The sequence below is a fragment of the Dasypus novemcinctus genome, chromosome 14 (genome assembly GCF_030445035.2).
Source record: "Dasypus novemcinctus isolate mDasNov1 chromosome 14, mDasNov1.1.hap2, whole genome shotgun sequence".
Taxonomy (NCBI): Eukaryota; Metazoa; Chordata; class Mammalia; order Cingulata; family Dasypodidae; genus Dasypus; species Dasypus novemcinctus.
Window position 1 is genome coordinate 47,606,135 of NC_080686.1, and position 19,063 is coordinate 47,625,197.

The 19,063-nt window shown below is 36.3% G+C and overlaps 1 protein-coding gene across 5 annotated transcripts in view; it reads left to right on the plus strand.

Moving 5' to 3' along the window:
* The window catches only part of RALYL (RALY RNA binding protein like), a 757,145-nt gene that overhangs the window by 736,838 nt on the left and 1,244 nt on the right, over positions 1 to 19,063 (plus strand). The window lies entirely within an intron of this gene.

Below are 19,063 nucleotides of genomic sequence, written 5' to 3' on the forward strand. Positions count from 1 at the left end.
ATTAATATTAGCACAATGTGTTATTTAAAATGATAACATTTATATAATATTTTAAAAAGTAAAATATAATTTGAGAATATAATATATAAATAAAAAAATAATTTGAGCATGAGACCCCATAAGAGAACCAAAAGAATTCTATTTCTATCAGAAACTAATTCCAAAACATGTGAACACATGTGTGTATCAGTGTGTTTATTAAAAGTTATTGTATTTTTGAAGAGGTTTCATTTTTCTCTTAGCCACTCATGGGAAAAGCAATTCACTGATGGCCTACTAGTTGTAGATTTGCTTCATTTGACTTTTAAAATATCATTCTAACTAGAATTTCCTGCAGTTTTTGGGAAAACATAAAGACTCAATGATTGCATTGGTTTAAAAAGCATTTTTTAAAATGGCTCTGTAACCATGGAAATATGTTCTTAACCTTTTTTATTCCACAGACATGTTTGCCAGTCAGGTGAAATTAATACTACTGTCATTTATTTATTGCATACATTCATAAGTGAAGGAAATGTTAGATTTTGGTTAGAGGTCAGAGAAAATAAAGATAATAAGTGGATTTCTTTCAGTTCAAGCTCATGGACTCCTGGTTAAGAACCCCTGTTCTAGTCATAAAATTTTAAACGTACTGTTTAGTCTTCCAGGACTGCTATGACAAATACACCAAAACGGGTTGGCTTAAACAACAAGAATTTATGAGCTCACAGTTGTAGAGACCAGCAGTCCCAAATCAAGGCCTCTGCAGGGCTGCGCTCTCCGGGAGTCGCAGCACCCTGGTGATGGCAGGCCCCTGTCACGTGGTGAGCACTTAGGTCTCCTCCGGAGGCTTTCTCTGACTTCTGGCTTTTCTTTAAAAGGCCTCCCATGATACAGATTCAGACCCACCCTGAATCAAAGGGCCACACCTTGACTAAGTATAGCATCTTCATAAGGTCCTTTTTACAGTGGGTCCAGGCCTGCAGGGACAGGGGTTCCGATTAAGAACAGGTCTTTCATGGGGCCCATGATTCAGTCCTCCACACACACTTTCAATGTTTCCTTCTTGGTTTCTAATATTGCCTTTGTTCACTGTGTTATATTTTGTGCATGTCCTATTCAGTGTTCTTGAGACTTTTTTTACCATGTTTACTATTCTTAAATGGAGACCTGTGTGTCAGGGAAGATTCCAGACACTGATGCACATAGAGTTCTAGTTAGTGTGCACACCTCGTTCGTTTAACTAGGTAACAGTTAGTACCTTTGAACCTTGCCTATCTACCTTTCTATCCAAAGAATGCTTAGATATTTTTAATGTAAAACTTTGTGTGATCTATATATCCTTAAAAAAAAAAGATAATTTTTAAAAAAGAAAAAAAAAGAATGCTTAGAGAAGTCATTTCCTTTGTCCTATTAAGTAATGAATTCTGGGTTCCTGATACAATAATGATATATTCCTTGAGTTTTCTGGCACTAGCATTAGATGAGTACTCATTTTTTAAATTGTCATCATTTTCTTCTCCATATCTACTTTATAATTATACCTCCTATTTTCTACAATATTGAATCTATAAGAAACACTGGGAACTCTAGTTATGTATCCTTTATTCTATATCTAAAATGTTAAGCAAAGTAAAATATTCTATGTGGAAATATCAGAGGCTATTTTTAGATATGCCAGGTAATATATTCATGAAGTGTTACATAAAGTATATTAAAATTACAAAGGCCAATTTTCCAACATTGTATTTACTGGAGAGATTAAAAGACTTTTCAGGGAAGTGTTCGTTAATTATAAGATAATTATCTCCCTCTGCCTTTTTCAGAGGTTGAATTAGTGGCCTAAGCATTGTACTTGCCAGATTACTGGCAATTTAGTTTTCAAGTTTTTGGATGTTTGTTAATGCTCCAATGTAGTTCATCCATTTCCTCGTGTGCATAGGACTTTAACCATCTTTTTTTATCTAGCTAGTATTAAAAATATTGAGTACTACGAACTTTAAAAACTCTTCAGACTCAAAATAAATGAACAGATAAAAGACTGTGTTCATTCGATAAATATCAGTGCAAGAAATTGTACTTGAGCAAGCTAAAAAAGTCATTAACAGCAGTGTATCTGATGGAAACTAATGTTATACCTGCTCAAGCTACACTGAATTTAATAAACTGTGACAGAAGAAATGGAAAAAGGTATGAAAGCATTTCATTAAATCAGGAATTGAAAGAAAGGGAAGCATGGCTTTTTTTTTTTTCCTTCAATTTTATTCATAGCTCAACAGACAAGATCACAGTGGAAAAGAGATTGTCTAATCAGTGCTGACCTTTTATAATCCTTGCCCCATATTCTGGAACTTAATTCCTAAGAAAGGCATTTTCATGGAATGGCGCAAAGTTTTTATCCAGACAACGTTTGGATTGAAAGGAGCTTCTTCCAGGTCACCTGCCTGCCCTGCGTGGCTTTATCGCCAAGGCAGTCAGGTGTCACCACCAGCTGTTTCCCCACTCATTAAAACTCTCACAGGTAGAAGCCAAACCGCACAATTGGGAGCACTCTACTTCAGACCATCCCTCTAAACTTTCAGTGACTTCAGAATGACTCTGACTGTGGAAAATCACAAGCCCCAGAGTAGGCTGAGATGAAAGGAAAGTTCAGGTCTCTGGTGCCTGATAAGAATTCCTATCAGCTAGATCCTGATAAGTATTCTGCTTACCTTAAACATGGTTGATATTCTCTATCTTGCCACATTTTTAAGAATCCTTTTTAATAATGTTCAGGAACAGTTCCTAAAAATAAACCTGCCCAGGCTGTGATCAACTGGAATTAGCACCCATCCTTGCCATTTAAAGCTGTGTGATTTGGATGAGTTCAAAATCGCTTTAGGTCTTAGTTGTCTCAAAAATGTGGAAAAATAGCTTATCTGTAAAAAGGCAGAAAGCTGAGAAAGAAAGATATAATGTTCACAAATACACAGAGGGAGCGAAAAAGAGGATTTGTGATTTCATTGCAAGCCAAAAAGAAAAGTGGAAGCATAAACAATACTTTTTCTGTCACTACCTTCCAGGAACAATGCTGAGTTTTTTATTATACACATCATCTCATGCATTGCTTAAAATAACCCTGAGGAGTAGGTGTTTTTAAAGTATAATTGATGTTTAGAAAGATTAAGCAACTTGTCCCAAGATCATACTACTAATAAGAGGCAGAATCAAGATTCAATTAAGAGCTGTAGGATTCTAAAACTCTAGATGTTTTCACTAAATTTGTGTTCCACAAATTAATTTTAATTTGTGTAATACCTTTATGATTTTTGCCATATCCATATACCATTGAGATTATTTCTTTACTTCATTTTTAAATTAAACTGGCTTACCTTTGTTTTTACCTAAAACAGGGTATCTTGAAAGCTAAACCTTAGTACATTTCAATCAGTGAAAACTAAGTAATCCCTTTTCATAAAATTGGAGATATATTTAAAATAAATATAATAAAAAGACAAAACTTTTTTTGTAGTTAGCTAGGCATTATTGTATGATGAAAAGCCCTGAGACCCTGCTTGTGCTCACATATTTTCACTCTGTCTCTTTTTTTGGTTGTTGCTAAAAGAAATTGAACAGACAGTAATAGACCAATTTAAGACACACAAATAGGGAAGCGGATATGGCTCAAGCAATTGGGCTCCCATCTACCATATAGAGGGTCCCAGTTTTGGTTCCCAAGGCCTCCCAGTGAAGGCAAGCTGGCCTGCACAGAGAGCTGGCCCATGCAGAGAGCTGGCCTGTGCAGAGAGCTGACGCAAAAAAATAAGAGACACAGAGGAAAGACAATGAGATACACAACAAACTAGGGAGCTAAGATGGCTTAAGCAATTGAGTGCCTCTTTCCCACGTTAGAAGGTCCCAGGATTGGTTCCCATGTCTCCTAAAAAAAAAAGATAAGAAGAGAAGACAAGGGAAGTAGACTTGGCCCAATAGATAGGGCATCTACCTACCACATGGGAGGTCCGCAGTTCAAACCCCAGGCCTCCTTGACCCGTGTGGAGCTGGCCCATGCGCAGTGCTTATGCGCGCAAGGAGTGCCATGCCACGCAGGGGTGTCCCCCGCTTAGGGGAGCCCCACGCACAAGGAGCGCGCCCCATGAGGAGAGCCGCCCAGCACGAAGGAAAGTTCAGTCTGCCCAGGAATGGCGCCGCACAACGGAGAACTGACGCAGCAAGATGACACAACAAAAAGAGACACAAATTCCCGTGCTGCTGACAACAACAGAAGCAGACAAAAAGAACACACAGCAAATGGACACAGAGAACAGACAATGGGGAGGGGGGTGAAGGGGGAGAGAAATAAATAAAAATAAATCTTAAAAAAATGAAATAAAATAAAATAAATAAAAAAGAGAAGACAAACAGACATAGAAGAACACACAGCGAATGGGCACAGAGAGCAGAGAGCGAGTGCAAGTGGCGGTGGGGGAGAGGCAAGAATAAATAAAATAAATCTTTAAAAAAAAGCACGCACAAAAGAACAGAACCATTCTCTTTGGTGTAATCAGAACCAGAATTGTACCAAGAAGGATAATTTTCTCACTATGTGAGTCAGTGTTCCTTCATTTTTCTTCCCACCCCCCAATACACTGTCTTGGGCACCCCTAGTAGTTCATACACCAGCCTGGGAGACACTTAGTTGAACTGTGCTGACCTCCACTTTATGCCTGATGACATGACATCTGACTGAATGACATTCTGATTGGATGTCACTCTCCTGCAGGCATCGTCCTTGAACAATTTTCTACTTGAAGTTGATGGAAACTCTACATTCAAAATGGCCTGTTAAAATTTGTAAAATGCAAATTTTACAGAGTTTGGATACCTCAGAATTGACAAAAATGAAATACCAGTTGTCTGCTGTGTTCTCCAAAAGGCCTGAGAACCTCAGGAGGCAGTTAGCTCTATGAGTTTCATCCACTGCCAGCACAGGGAAAGCCCTCGCCTTGGATCTACCAATGAAATATTTTAAAGAAATGCCCATTTATTTTCATCAAAAAAGGATATATTCTTCTTATACCTTCTCATTTTTAATTATTAATGTTTGTGGCACAATGAGAAAAAAACACCTGAAAAGGGTACATCATAAATATTTCATACATTTTTCTATAGAACAGATTGCATAAAGAAGCTGCCACAGTAGTGCCCAAATGCTCCTGGGGCTCAATAAATATCTGACGTACGGCCTCAATATTCCTAGCTAAGAGCATGGACTATGCCCAAAGAAAAGGGAGAGAATTACATTGATAATACTGAAATATGTAAGATTAGCTTTCGTATAAACATTATATGTATAGCACAGAAATAGCCAAACATTCACTGCTGATATATAGTAGTAGTACTATTCAGACAAAAATGATGCTGAGAGTTTAGGCATGCTCTAAATTAAGCACAGCACAAAAGAGCATGTAGCACAGTGTCAAGGGGTTAATACTTACAAAGCACTGGGTTAGCATCAGCCACTTAGCAAGAATGATGTGTCTTGAACCAGTCACCCGTCTGTACCTTAATTTTCTTATCAAATGGGGATAATAACAGTTACTTCTCTTGATATGTTGGTGTTGTTGAGAAATAAAAGGCATAACCTTGCAGAAAAATATCTAACGAGCCACTCCTGCCCCCCCTTCTGTAAATCGGCCCACAAGAGCTTGCACCTGCCTTCTGCTTCTGTAACCCTGCTTGCAAAATTTCGCCTAGCAATGTGTTAGCCAATAAGCGAGAGCCATGGTAGTCCCACATAAAATCCTATATAAACTTATGAAAACTGAGAAATGGGGCTCAGAATTTGGAGATTGACTCTCCTCTGGGCCCGCACATAATAATCTGTTCCTCCACCTCTCCAAATGCCGTTTGGGTTTTTCTGCTGCTCAGAACTCCTGGCTTTGCTGTAATAGTGTAAGTATTAAATAAAATAAAACACTTACAGTATTTTAAAAAATGCTCAGCATATAGTAAGCCCTCAGAACATGTTAGTTTTTAACCAAATCAAGCCTAAAAGTTTCATTGTTTAGAACTACTTAAAGTGACAGAACTACTTAAAGTATACAGATATATTAAGGAGACAATTTCAGTTTGGTATTCATTAATAATTGACTAGCAGTTGTTAATCTCCCATTTTAACAGAGAGAGTCAGAAGCTTATGGCTTCCTTTTAGGTAATAGCTAGCTTTAATAAAAGAATGGGGTGCAGACAGGAGATTTTGAGGAAGGGACTATGCAGGCGTAAAGCGGGCATCCAGCCCACACAAGTTATGATGTGGCCCCTCAGCATACAACAAGAGAAAACTTTTTTTGGTAACACTTGAAATTGCAATCAAACATGAAGCAGGATGGTACATAAAATTAAATATGCAAATTCTGAATATGTCATAACTGTACCACAACAGCAGAAAAATGTCTTTTTTTTATTAAACAGAAACTGGAAATGAAAAAAAAAAAACATGGCTGTCATTATATCGAAAGATCTAGCTCTTCCACTTTGTTAATGATGCCATAAACCCACTGAACTATGAAAAGTTAACAGTTTAAATGAAATGATCCAATATCAGCAGAGGTTTCTAAAACATAATCAGTCACACAAATGTTCCATCATTAACTACAATGATAGGTGACATGTTATTAGACATAAATAAGACAGGTTTGCGATCTCAAAGTGAAAAATCTACTACCATCAATGGTTTGAAGCATTAAAGTTCAAAAATGTTATGAAGTAAAAAGGATTATAGGAAATAAGCATGAATTCTACCTGGAAAATAATGCCTTGTCTAATAATATTAATAATTTGAAAATGCTCTTTTTAAATTAAGTATATCGCTTCTCAATTAAGGACCTTGACTGAACATGATTCCTTTAATATTTATCTTGTGTACTAAATGAGATCAGTTTTTGTTCCTGTGAAAAAGACAATGTCATATCTTTTAAAAAATTGTTCTTAACCTTTGTTATAAAAATTAATATTACTAAGTATTTTAACAGCTTGAAGTTCCATGATATTTATGTGAAATAAAACATAATGACCATAAGACTAGATCCAATTATTAGAAAATTATATCCTGAATTTTCAAAAGTTAACATACACTTCACCTTCTAATCTTTGTGGCTATATTTGATCTCTGTACGTACTCATGCTTAGCAATAAACAGGACATTTTTCTTTGAACCATCTTGGCAAACATAAATAGAGTAACTATACCTCGAAGTAAATTAGAGTAAGACGTTCAGCCCTATAACCAGATTCTTTCCTATGTGATAGATGGTATTTTTTATGATATAGAAAGTGATAAAATTGGTTATTCATTTTCACAGCCCAAGTGAGTTCAGTTAGACAATTATATTAAGATGTCCAATAACCATTATCTTTATTATTGCATTATATGTTTGAAGACTATAGAGCTATGAGAAGGAAAAATAATGAGATAGAGATCCAGTTACAAAAAAGCCCATCCCATCACTCCCCCCCAAAAAACATAGTTGATAATGTTCATTATGACTGTGGGCACATGTATATAAGTAAATATTTGCAATTTTCTTTGTAACCCAGAAACTAATTGCCTCTATTTTTACACTTGCCTACACTGTTAGCAACAAAATAGAGAGGATCCCAACACAGTACTATGGGTGTTTGCCCTCTTGGCCTCCCAGCACACAAATACCAAAACACAATTAGTCAAAATATAGCCCTTAAGGCCCAAGCAATCAAAGACAGTGGAAACCCTGGGCCTGAAACTGCACCTGGACAGTTATTCCCCCAGTACCTCCCTCCAAGGACCAGAGTTTTTAGAGAAAAGTCTTTTGGAGGAGATTGTTACTGACAACTTTCAGACATAGAGCAACTACTTCTGTGATGTTTATTTCAAATCAAGTTTTTATGAAATGTGGCCTGCAGCCAGGGCAGAATAAGGGGATTCTGGAATTAATTTGTTTTACCACTTTCAGTTGACTTTTCTTGAGCCTCAAATTTTTTATTAAGATAGTTATTTGTAAAATGTTATAGAGATAATTTATAGTCCTGATGCACAATGCAGATGTTACATGGCTAAATATCCTATACCACACACTATTCATGCCACTAATATTTATTGAGCACCTACTATGTGACCGACACCTCTGCAATGAGAAGTCATGCAAACACCGTGGCCTTCTTCATGAGCACAGAACATAATCTAGGGATCTTGGGTCTTTTGTGGATTACCAAAGTCAAATTCTGATGAAAGATGATGCTACATATTCAGATCCATAAAGTGTGATGTATAAGAGGAATCTGATTATAAAGGAAATCCCCTTCAAATAAAATGTTGGTTTTCAGATTGGAGACAGATTTGCTTACAGAAATCTTCTAGGAGAAAGCTAAACTCATTTTGAATTATTTCATCTATGTATTGAATTAAAATAATCTAGGCTTTTGTTTTTCTTGATCCACATCCGAATGATCATATAACTTATACTGTTTCTTACATTTTATATTCTTTTATATTTAAACAAAACAAAACACACAGGAAAGTGAAATGATATCCAAAATCTATTTCAAAAAGCATCCTACATAGCAGATAATATAATTAGTCACAGATCAGGTAGATAAAGCACAATTTCTAATTCCTTCTGCGGCGGACTTGGCCCGGTGGTTAGGGTGTCTATCTACCACATGGGAGGTTTGCGGTTCAAACCCGGGGACTCCTTGACCCGTGTGGAGCTGGCCCATGCACAGTGCTGATGTGTTCAAGAAGTGCTGTACCACGCAGGAGTGTCCCCCGCATAGGGGAGCCCCATGCGCAAGAAGTGCGCCACGTAAGGAGAGCCGCGCAGCACAAACGAAAGTGCAGCCTGCCCAGGAATGGTGACACACACACGGAGAGCTGACACAACAAGATGTCGCAACAAAAAGAAACACAGATTCCAGTGCCACTGACAACAATAGAAGCAGACAAAGAAGATGCAGCAAATGGACACAGAGAACAGACAACCGGGGTAGGGGGAAAGGGGAAATAAATAAATAAATAAATAAATAAATAAATAAATAAATAAATCTTTTAAAAAATTTTTCTAATTCCTTCTACATCTGTTATAAATCTAGGATTTGGGGTAATCTTGATAATCAAGGTAATACAAGGCTCTGAAATCTCTTCTGAATCTAGGACTCTATTATATTCAGCAAAACTTGAGTTCTAAGACTATTTTGATAATATACCAATGTTTAAGATTTAGGATTTAATTTTTTTGGCAATTAACTATATTTCCAAATGTACTAAAAACAGGTTGCTTAGTAATAGAATAATAGCAGAAATATTTCTTCATTTTACTACTTTTCACTTGCTTTCTCACATTAATTTCTTTCAGTTTTGAAGTTGAAAGTATTTTATTATATTCCAACTTTTTGAATGGTGTGTATCGTAAATTTAATTAACTGAGAATTGTTAAATAACATGACAACCTTTCTCCCAGCTATTCTTGATGATCATTAATTAACTATACAATTCAAAGGGCTTTTTAAATTATACCTCTAAATCAATCAGTTCTAAATCACATTTTTCTATTTGACATGAAATGCTTTTTAAAATATTTCTACTTGTGGTACCAAAACCAATTCCCCAAGGAACTGTAAAATACAGTCAAATGTATGAAATTTCAAGGTTCATAATATTCTTAGCATTAATCAGCATTTGGCTTCTAGTACTGGAATTAACTTAAGCACTTTGGAGTACTATCCTAAAATTATCATTATCATTTCCAACATTGAGAGTAACTAATTGTTTTAAGACACTGTATAATTAACATGAGAAGTCAGGAATCGATGCATGATCAAACACAGGCTATGTGCCAAAAAATTACCATAATTTATCAACTCAATTGGTCAAATATGATTGTCAGTGACCCCAAAACACTCAAAACACAATCATAATTATCTTCAGAATGTATGAGGGTATAGTTCCAAAAAAAAAAAAAAACTGAGAGACAGAAACGTTATTGTGTTAATGTATGTATAACTGAACATCCAAGTTCAGGTAAATCACATAATTTAGCAATATGACTAAATGTTTTTCAATATTAATTGAATTTTTACACATACATTTTAAATAAAATTATGTAAACCAGATTAGATAGTTTTACTCTAAAGTTAATTGTACTTTTTAAAAAATCAAATGTATTTTTACAGTTTAAAAGTTCTCTTTTAGACATAAGCCTTCAGCAGTTTTTTAAACAAATCAGTTTTATTGATACATATCAGTAAAGCATACAATTCATCCAAAGTATACAATAATGGTATTTGCTATAATCACATAATTGTACATTCATCACTTCAATCATTATTACAGCATTTTTATTATTTCAATAATAATAATAAAAAAACAAGCAAATAAGACAATTCCTCGCCTCTTAATCTCTCTATGCTTTTTTTCCACTATACATAGCACCTTCAGGAAATTTTTAATTAAAATTGTATTGAATTAGTTCAAGACAGAATTTTTAACAGAAATATAGGCAAATCTGTCACAAATCAAGGAAAGTTTATATGCTAATCCTAGTAGGTTCCACCCTCCCTTTTTCTCCCACTTTTCATCACCACACTAGTATATTTGGACATCCCACTTGAGATCCCTTTTTCTATAAATAATATGTCCAGGCTACCTCCCTGCACTCCTGCCCACAATTGGGCAGAACAGAGTATTAGTGAAAAGACTAGTCTTAAATTAAAGCTGTCTGTGTTTGATTTAGGCAGAAGTCCCTCACTCTCAGATCCAAGGTTTAGAGTATAAAATGAGGGTAATTCTTGCCCAACAAACTCACAGTATTGTAATGAAAATCAAAGGAGAATGTGCATATCAAAGTATTTTATAAACTGCCATGTGCTTCACAATTATTATATTTGTGACTCATGCCCACAGGGTTAGCCCAGTCCCAGATTCTAAAAATAATCCAAATCCATGCTCTATTTGAAGGGAATTAAGGGAGGCTTTGCTAAGTAATTCGGATGCCTCGGACTGTAAGACACATGTGCAGTTACTCTTGCTGTAAGCTTATAACAGTTGCTTGGGGCTTATTCTAATAACTGTATCCTCCTTTATTCTTGATCAAACTAAGTCCCAAAAAATAAATGGACAAAAATTATTTTTTCAGACTCCTGCATTAATGTTCTGTCATATACCAACCCACCTCCCTGTAGAGGTGCTCTCTGCCTTGCTCTCTTTATCATCTTAGAATGAATCCATAGCCCATAGCTAGGACCCCTCTACTACTTTTGGACCTCCCAAGTTCTGCCCAGCTGCTTGGCTTGTCACGACACTTGCTAGATTTTTTCCTTAATATAGTTAAGCAGGTTTTGACTCCATGTAGAGAATTATTTCCTAAACAAATGAGACATGCAGTCTTGTGAGGTAAAATAATTCTATATCCCTTGAGAGAGTCAAGTCAAAGCTACATACCCTTCAGTCATGGTTCCTATGGAAGACAGTGCTTCTTTAGTTAAGAGGATGAACAAGATCACTCTACAATCCTTGGTGACCATTGAGTAGATTGGCATGATCAAAATTAGACTATCTTTTCTGAAAATACATTTATTTAACATTAAGCCCCTACTATGTACTAGGCTCTGTGGTTATAATACGCAGCATTTATTGAGTATGTTTATGTACCAGGCACTGGTCAAAGGGCTTTATGTTTATGTTTTATTATTATCATCCCTATTATAATAAAGAAAGCAAGGTGGAAAGAGGTTAAACAGATTGCCTAAGGCTGACCTAGGACACAAACTTGGGAATCTGCCTTCAAAGCTTGTGCCTTTACTTTGCTACTTTGGCTCTCTGATAGCTTGTGTTATCAGTGGAGAAAACAGACACACAGTTCCTAGCATGTTGATCTTACCACACTAAAAACATATTCCTATAACGAATCCAAAAGAAAATACACTGTTTGTCTCTTATTTGAAAACAACTTGTGATTTCAGTGAACTGCGGTGTTCTCCAGAAACACAAGTGATCTGTGTCCAGATATAAAAGCTATTACTGTGTTCATGCCTTTGTTATCTCTAGCAGTAATTAGACAGGGGAAGTGATGTCACTTATGTTAAGCAATGCTCCAAACCAAATATCTACATTATTTTTAATTCAATATAAAAAACTCTTTATACTGTGTCTGTAATTCAATTTCATAGCTTAAACTAAAACGTGAATGATGCAAAAGCTTGGTAGGAACACAGTTTATTTGAATTTGGTAAATAAAGTTAAATTATTTTAGCATTAGGACTTGTCTTTTTACTTTTATGACTTTTTATTATATTATTTTATTTTTCCTTCAATTTTAAGAGAATGAATAAAATATCTTAACATTCCTTTTGTAATAACAAGTATTATGACTATAGAAAATGACTGATTTTCCCAGGTTTTTTTTTCATCTTTACATTGGGTTATGAGATAACAAATCTCACTAATTCAGATATTTGTGATCCTCTGTATTCTAGACTAGTTGTCTCCTGATCAAACTCTATTCATAAGTGTTATAAAGCAGATGGAGAAAAGATACAGACTTGAAAATTGTTGGGCAGAACAATGGGTTTGAGTTATAAATGGAGCTCTAGGGATAAGAGGGAAAAATAATTGAGGAGAAATTGGACTTGAATACTGGAGAGAAGCAGTGAGGATCACCAAGCAGCAGGCTCAGAAGTCAGTCTTCCAGTACAGTCATGGCTTACCAAGAATCACTATAGTCAATGTCAAGAGTTTATCTGGGCGGAGGACTTGGCCCAGTGGTTAGGGCGTCCGTCTACCACATGGGAGGTCCGTGGTTCAAACTCTGAGCCTCCTTGACCCGTGTAGAGCTGGCCCATGCACAGTGCTGATGCGCGCAAGGAGTGCCCTGCCTCGCAGGGGTGTCCCCCACGTAGGGGAGCCCCACACGCAAGGAGTGCCCCATAAGGAGAACCACCCAGCGGGAAAGAAAGTGCAGCCTGCCCAGGACTAGTGCCGACACAAGATGACGCAACGAAAAGAAGCACAGATTCCCGTGCTGCTGACAACAGAAGCGGACAAAGAAACTAGACGCAGCAAATAGACACAGAGAACAGACAACCCAGGGGGAAGGGAGAGAAATAAATAATAAATAAATCTTTAAAGAAAAGAAAACAATTTTTAAAAAAAGAGTTTATCTGACAAATAAGTTTGATGGTGTGGAAGAGAGCAACACACAGGAAGACTCCCACCAAAATAAGCACGAGAGCTAGTAAATTAGCCAGCTGTAGTTCCACGGAAGCTGACAGAAGACTTGAGAATCCCGGGTCTAAGACACAAGGCTTTACTACTCAAGGCAAAAGCAGTAGCAGGAGCATCCACATAGTTGTGCTGGTTCCCCAAACCCCCAGGCCCCGATGTGAGGTAGAAGACCAGGTGGAGCCTGCATGACCTGTATAGTGCACCATCGGAAAGAGACCTTAATTTCAAGACTCCACCAATTTTCTAGCAAGCAGTAAGCAAACCTGCTGTTTGTCTGGAAGACTGAAGTGTATTGTGGAACTATGTGGTGCATTCCTGAAATGCACCAGCTGCATAAAAGATCCTGCGAGTGGCCTGGACGAAAGAGCAATCAGGGTCTTGTGAGTTCATCACACTCAGCAAGAAACCCATGGAGGACAGCCTCCCAACCGCAAAGTGAGGGGTTCTCAAAGGGTGGTGCCCAGGCCAGCAGCAACAGCAGCACTCAGCAACTGACCAGAAATGCAACTTCTTGGACCTCTTCTCAAACAGTGAACCAGAAATTCAGTAATCTGAATTGTAATAAACCCCCCTGAATTGTAATAAGCCCCCCCAGGTGACTCACTAAATTTGAGAACTACTAGAGTAATGCAAAGGGTTCTTGATAGCAGCCAGGCTTCTGGGTATAGTCAGGGCTGTTCCACTAACAAGCTGCGTGTGTCATTCAACTTGCCTGGGCCTCAATATCCTCACCTATGACAGTAAATGGTTAGATAATTTCCAGGTCTTCACATTCCATGAAGTCCTATATGCCATGACATACATCCTTATCTTTATGTACCATTATATCTGTATATATTTCACATATACAATTTATAAGTGCTGCTTGTATTAAAGAATTTAAAATGTACATGGGAAATATTGGTAAAGCCAGGAGAGATCAGCCACCAACTAGGCAGGTACCACAAGGTTTCATTACAATCCTCCTTAGTCCAGGTTGCAGAGTGTTGACTATTTAGAGGTAGTCTTGGGCTAACATCACAGACCCATAGAACTGATTTATCAGCATGCTGGGAGTGGAATGCTACCTCAGACAAATGTGTAGTAACAAATATGGAATAGGCCAGTGTGCAAATTTGGAAGCACTCTTTGTGAATTTACTGTGAGATCCATAACTGAAAAGTAGACTAGCCCTTCTGTCCTCTGACCTGAGCATTCTCATCAGTAGGCAAGCTGCTAGGAATTATCATCACAAGTTTTCCTTGGGGAACATGGGTTCAGAACAGAGAGTTGGCTGTGTGATTAAAAGTTCTGAGATGGCCTGATAGAGCCATATAAACAGTAAGGATACACCTGACACTAAAGATCATGTTTACATCTAGAGCATGGACACCCTCACCCTTGGACAGTTCTTAGATGATCTCTTAGTCTGTCAAGGCTTCTGTAAGAAATATCACAGAACAGTTGGCCTAAACAACAGACATTTATTCTTTTATGATTCTGGAGCCTAGAAGTCCAAAATCAAAGTGTGCTCAGGACCATGCTTTCTCTGAAGTCTGTAGCATTCTGGTGTTTGCTTACTGGCAGTCTGTAACTCAGTCTCTGCTTCTTCACATGGCTGTATCTCTCCCCATCTGTCTCCTACTATGTCCTACTATATCCAATTTCTTCTGCTTACAAGGACTCCAGTCATATTGGATTAAGACCTAACCTGATTCGATTTCGCCTCACTTTAACCAATAATATCTTCAAAGTTCCTATTACAAAGGAGTTCATATCCATAGGACAGGGGCTAGGACTTGAACATGTTTTATGAGAGACATGAGTCAGTCCATAACAGATGGACCCAACCAAGCTGTGTTTCCAGGACCAAAGTCCCTCAGATCAGCACATTCATTGGTTGCTTTAAAAGGTTCAGTTAAGTACTAGTCAAGTCTCAAAGACCTAGAAATGTTTCTGCCTCTCCTAGGTGACATTGTATATTCTCTACCCCAATCATTTAAGTCTTGACTTTGAAGTTAAAATCTCAGAACACAATCTGATAGTCTTGTTTCCAAGTTTCACCTTTGTTTTCTCCTGTGCTCCCTGACTCACTCCTCTGCTCCCTAAACGCCCATCATCTAAGGAATGGAGACTACTCAGTCTCCAAGAACTAAATAGTGGATTAGTTGCCTTCATTGTAGCCATGCCACAGAGTTACTACTCCTCTTGGGCATCATTCCTTTTTGTTTTTTTGTGATGTGATTCTTTTAGTCTTAAAGTATAATGTAATGTTGGCCCCAATAGCTTATTAATAGAAGGCAAGTTTTAACTTACAATGAACAGTAAGTGCTGGAATCTATTCGTGTTATTTAGGGTTATATTGAATCATAAGTCATTTGTACTGAGGGATTTGCAAAAACCAAATGAAAATATTTACATTGTACATAGAAAGTGAAGGACTGAACAATTATTCAGTAAACATGATCAATGGTGGTAAGTATAGAGAATTCCTTTTTATAAGACTGTGCTTTCCTATAGAATGTTATGCAGCCTCTGTTACCCACACATTTTCTTTAGCCTTTTTTGATTTTATAGTGGCTACCTCAAAATATAGACTATCTAGATTTCTCTAACTGCTGATTACTTATAAAGCTCAACTAGAAAAAATGGACAACAGAAACATTTCTGATATTAAAGAAATCACAAGTTCTTAAAAAGTATGCACTTTTGGCAGAGCTGTAAATAAGGCATATTTATTTCACGTATTGCTGTCCCAATTTTATTTCAAACATATTAATGCATGAGGTTTAAAATTAAATGTGCTAGCCCAGTAGATTAATACTATCCTTTTCATCTTTGTCAAATAGAAGTAAATTGCTTGGTTCAATACAATTCGGTCTCATCTGAGTGGCTCTCTTTGTTGGTTTTCAGAAATGGGAGCGATTGAGAGTTGAAAAAGCATTCATCATCAGGAGAATTTGTTTTAAAAGCATCCAAGCTCCCATACAACCAGTAGATAAATTACCCACTATTCAAGAGAAGGAGAGCACAATCAGTTTCACATTATACTAAGCCAATCAGTTCCTTAAGTGACTCTCTTGAGAAAAAGACAGCAAGAATGTCAAAGCTTTCCCCCTTTTCCCAGGCCTTTAGATTCAAACCTTTTCTCAAACTAGAAGTTCTATGGAAAGCTTTGTGAATATATTTTACCATTGTTTTTAGGTAAGGAAAATGGCATTCATGACTTGTATCCATATGGTTAATAACACCTACTTCACAATGCAAAGTTAATTATGCTTTTATTTTGTATCAGTGGCAAGCAAGTGCTTTGAAGCTTTATGGCATGGAAGTAAGACTTCAATAAATTATTCACAACCCGACTTCTCATCTTTCCAAAGAATTATTTGTATATAATCATTTACAATTAAGAAGCAAAGGAAAGGGTAAGAATAAATCATACTAGAGGTAATAGAATATGCACAAAATCTGTAGACTTTTTTTCTTCCTAACAAAATGGATTTTTGCTGAACAGCCTCTTTTGAGACGTTCAAGATGGTAAAATAATATATTGAATTAATTTCCTCTGCCATAATCTAACCTAGAGAAACACAACAGTGATTAATAAACTTTACAGAAACAGTACTGCAGCATTTTAAACACTTTGCATTGGTAATTTGAAAAAGATCAATGGAGGCCTTAGAGACAAGTGTATAATTGCAATCATAGATAAAGCCTTGTTAAAAGGGGAAATTTTAGGTCATTACATATGTTATTAGAGTGAAAATTTAAAAAAAAAAAAAACATAGGCTGCACAATGCAGTGAGCCCTAAGTTAAACCATAGACTATAGTTAATTGTACAATTATAAACATGTATTTTCATCAGTTGGAACAAGTGTACCACACCAATGCAAGGTGTTAATAATAGGGTGGTACATGGGAACCCTGTATTTTATACATGATTTTTCTGTAAACCCACAACTTCTCTAATAAAAAGAAAAGAATGAAAAGGGCGAAAGAGCCTTATTTTCTTCCTGCACATAAATCTTATCAACGAAGTCCCCAAAACCACAATGTCTTGTCATTGCATATCAACATGATTCTATAGATTAGTTTAATTTGATTTCACTTGTTATTCATTTCCACGTTGATTATGGAGAATTTTTGTTATGTGCATGTGGGTGACATACAAAATTTCCTTTATACTACACAAAAAGTAACATGCCTACTTTGTATCATAAGTTTAAAATTTTGTGCTTTAAAGAATAATTGTTCGTATACACATGCTGAAACTTTGTGAGGCACAGATTTGTACAGTGTTTCCATTTTTAAAAATGCATATATGTATGACTGGTATATAGTATAGATTGGATGGGACGGACAGGGAAAGACAAGAGGAAGGAGGGAGTGAAAAGGGAAGTAAAGAGTGGGAGTGGGAGAAAGAGAATATTAAAAAGGGGGGAAAAAAGGAACGTGTGCCTTATCCATAGAAGTTCCTTTCCTAGAGATTTTTTTATAGCTTTTGACTAAAGAAAAAGCATCTATTGAGGGATATATTTTATTTATTTTAATTAAGTTAGCTTCTTTAAAGTTTTAATAAAATCAAAATTATTATTATGAATGCTTCATACTTATAAATAAAGTTTACAAAGCACTTCTAAGAGGTCATTGAATAATGATTGTCCCAGATTGGTAAATTTTTAAATGCCTTTAAACATTGTAAATGGCATTTGTAAATTTAATATTTTTGATATCCTGTTTTGAATACTACATTTTTTCTGGTTTAAACAATACTATCTTTCTGAGTGTGAAATAAATCTTCAAATCTAACAAATTACATGTATCAATTATAATGAACTAAAGTTTTCTTAGATTTTCAAATATCATGAACTTAATAAGATTCCAAATCATAAGACTGAAATCATATGTATTTTCAATTGCACTTTCTAAACTGAAATTATAAGATTGTCACTCTTATTGGCCAAATTCTCTTAAATAACACAAGTACTTTAACCACCAAACATGAACAGATTTCTTCCTAACTCAAACATGTAAGTACTGTAGTTTCTATTCTTGTAAATATTTTATATTTAATTTCAAGTCTTCCCAGAGTTAAAAGATCATTAAGGAAGACAACATCCTAGTTAACTGAAATCATTTAGATTTATATATTCCTAAATTTGAAAGAGGCATACACATTAAGGAAGAGAAATTTCCATCCAGTTATGTGGACCTCCTTTCAATCCGTGATCTTTGCCAGACATGAAATCTGGAGCTGCAGACATTCAGAATAATTTCACCAAACTAACTGCCATACTTGCCTTCTTCATAATTTCTATATCATGAAGTTTCAAAACTTTAATGAAAAGTCAAGTGACCCAATTCACTGGTTACTCAAAGGAGTCAGCAACTCCCATCCAAAGTAATACTTTGATTTGCATGTCTTTGACACTTAAGATATATACATAGATTGTCCATCAAACTCCAAAGACCTTTAAAGTTGATGTGATAATAATATGTGCACCAAATTTCCTATCAAATTTGAAGGTCCCAGTGATGGAATCTTATGTTCTTTTATAGTCATTTTCAATTTCTCATCTCAGTTCTTCAACTAATTGATTTTGAGTTCTTACTTGGTGTTTCTGACTCATGGTTGCACTTATGAAGTCACTCCCTTCCCTTCCTAATACTGATTTCCTTTCTTTGCAACAGAGAGTATAACTCACATCAGAGACCTGTGTTAGCCTCCTATCCCAAGTACATAAGGCCTAAGACTGCACTTTTCAATGCCTCTTAGAAGAGAAAATTATCCTATGGTCACTCTTGTTAGGGGCAACAAGGCTTCACAGGCAGCCCAAATCTCTTTCCCCTGCCTAGAAATTCAAGTGG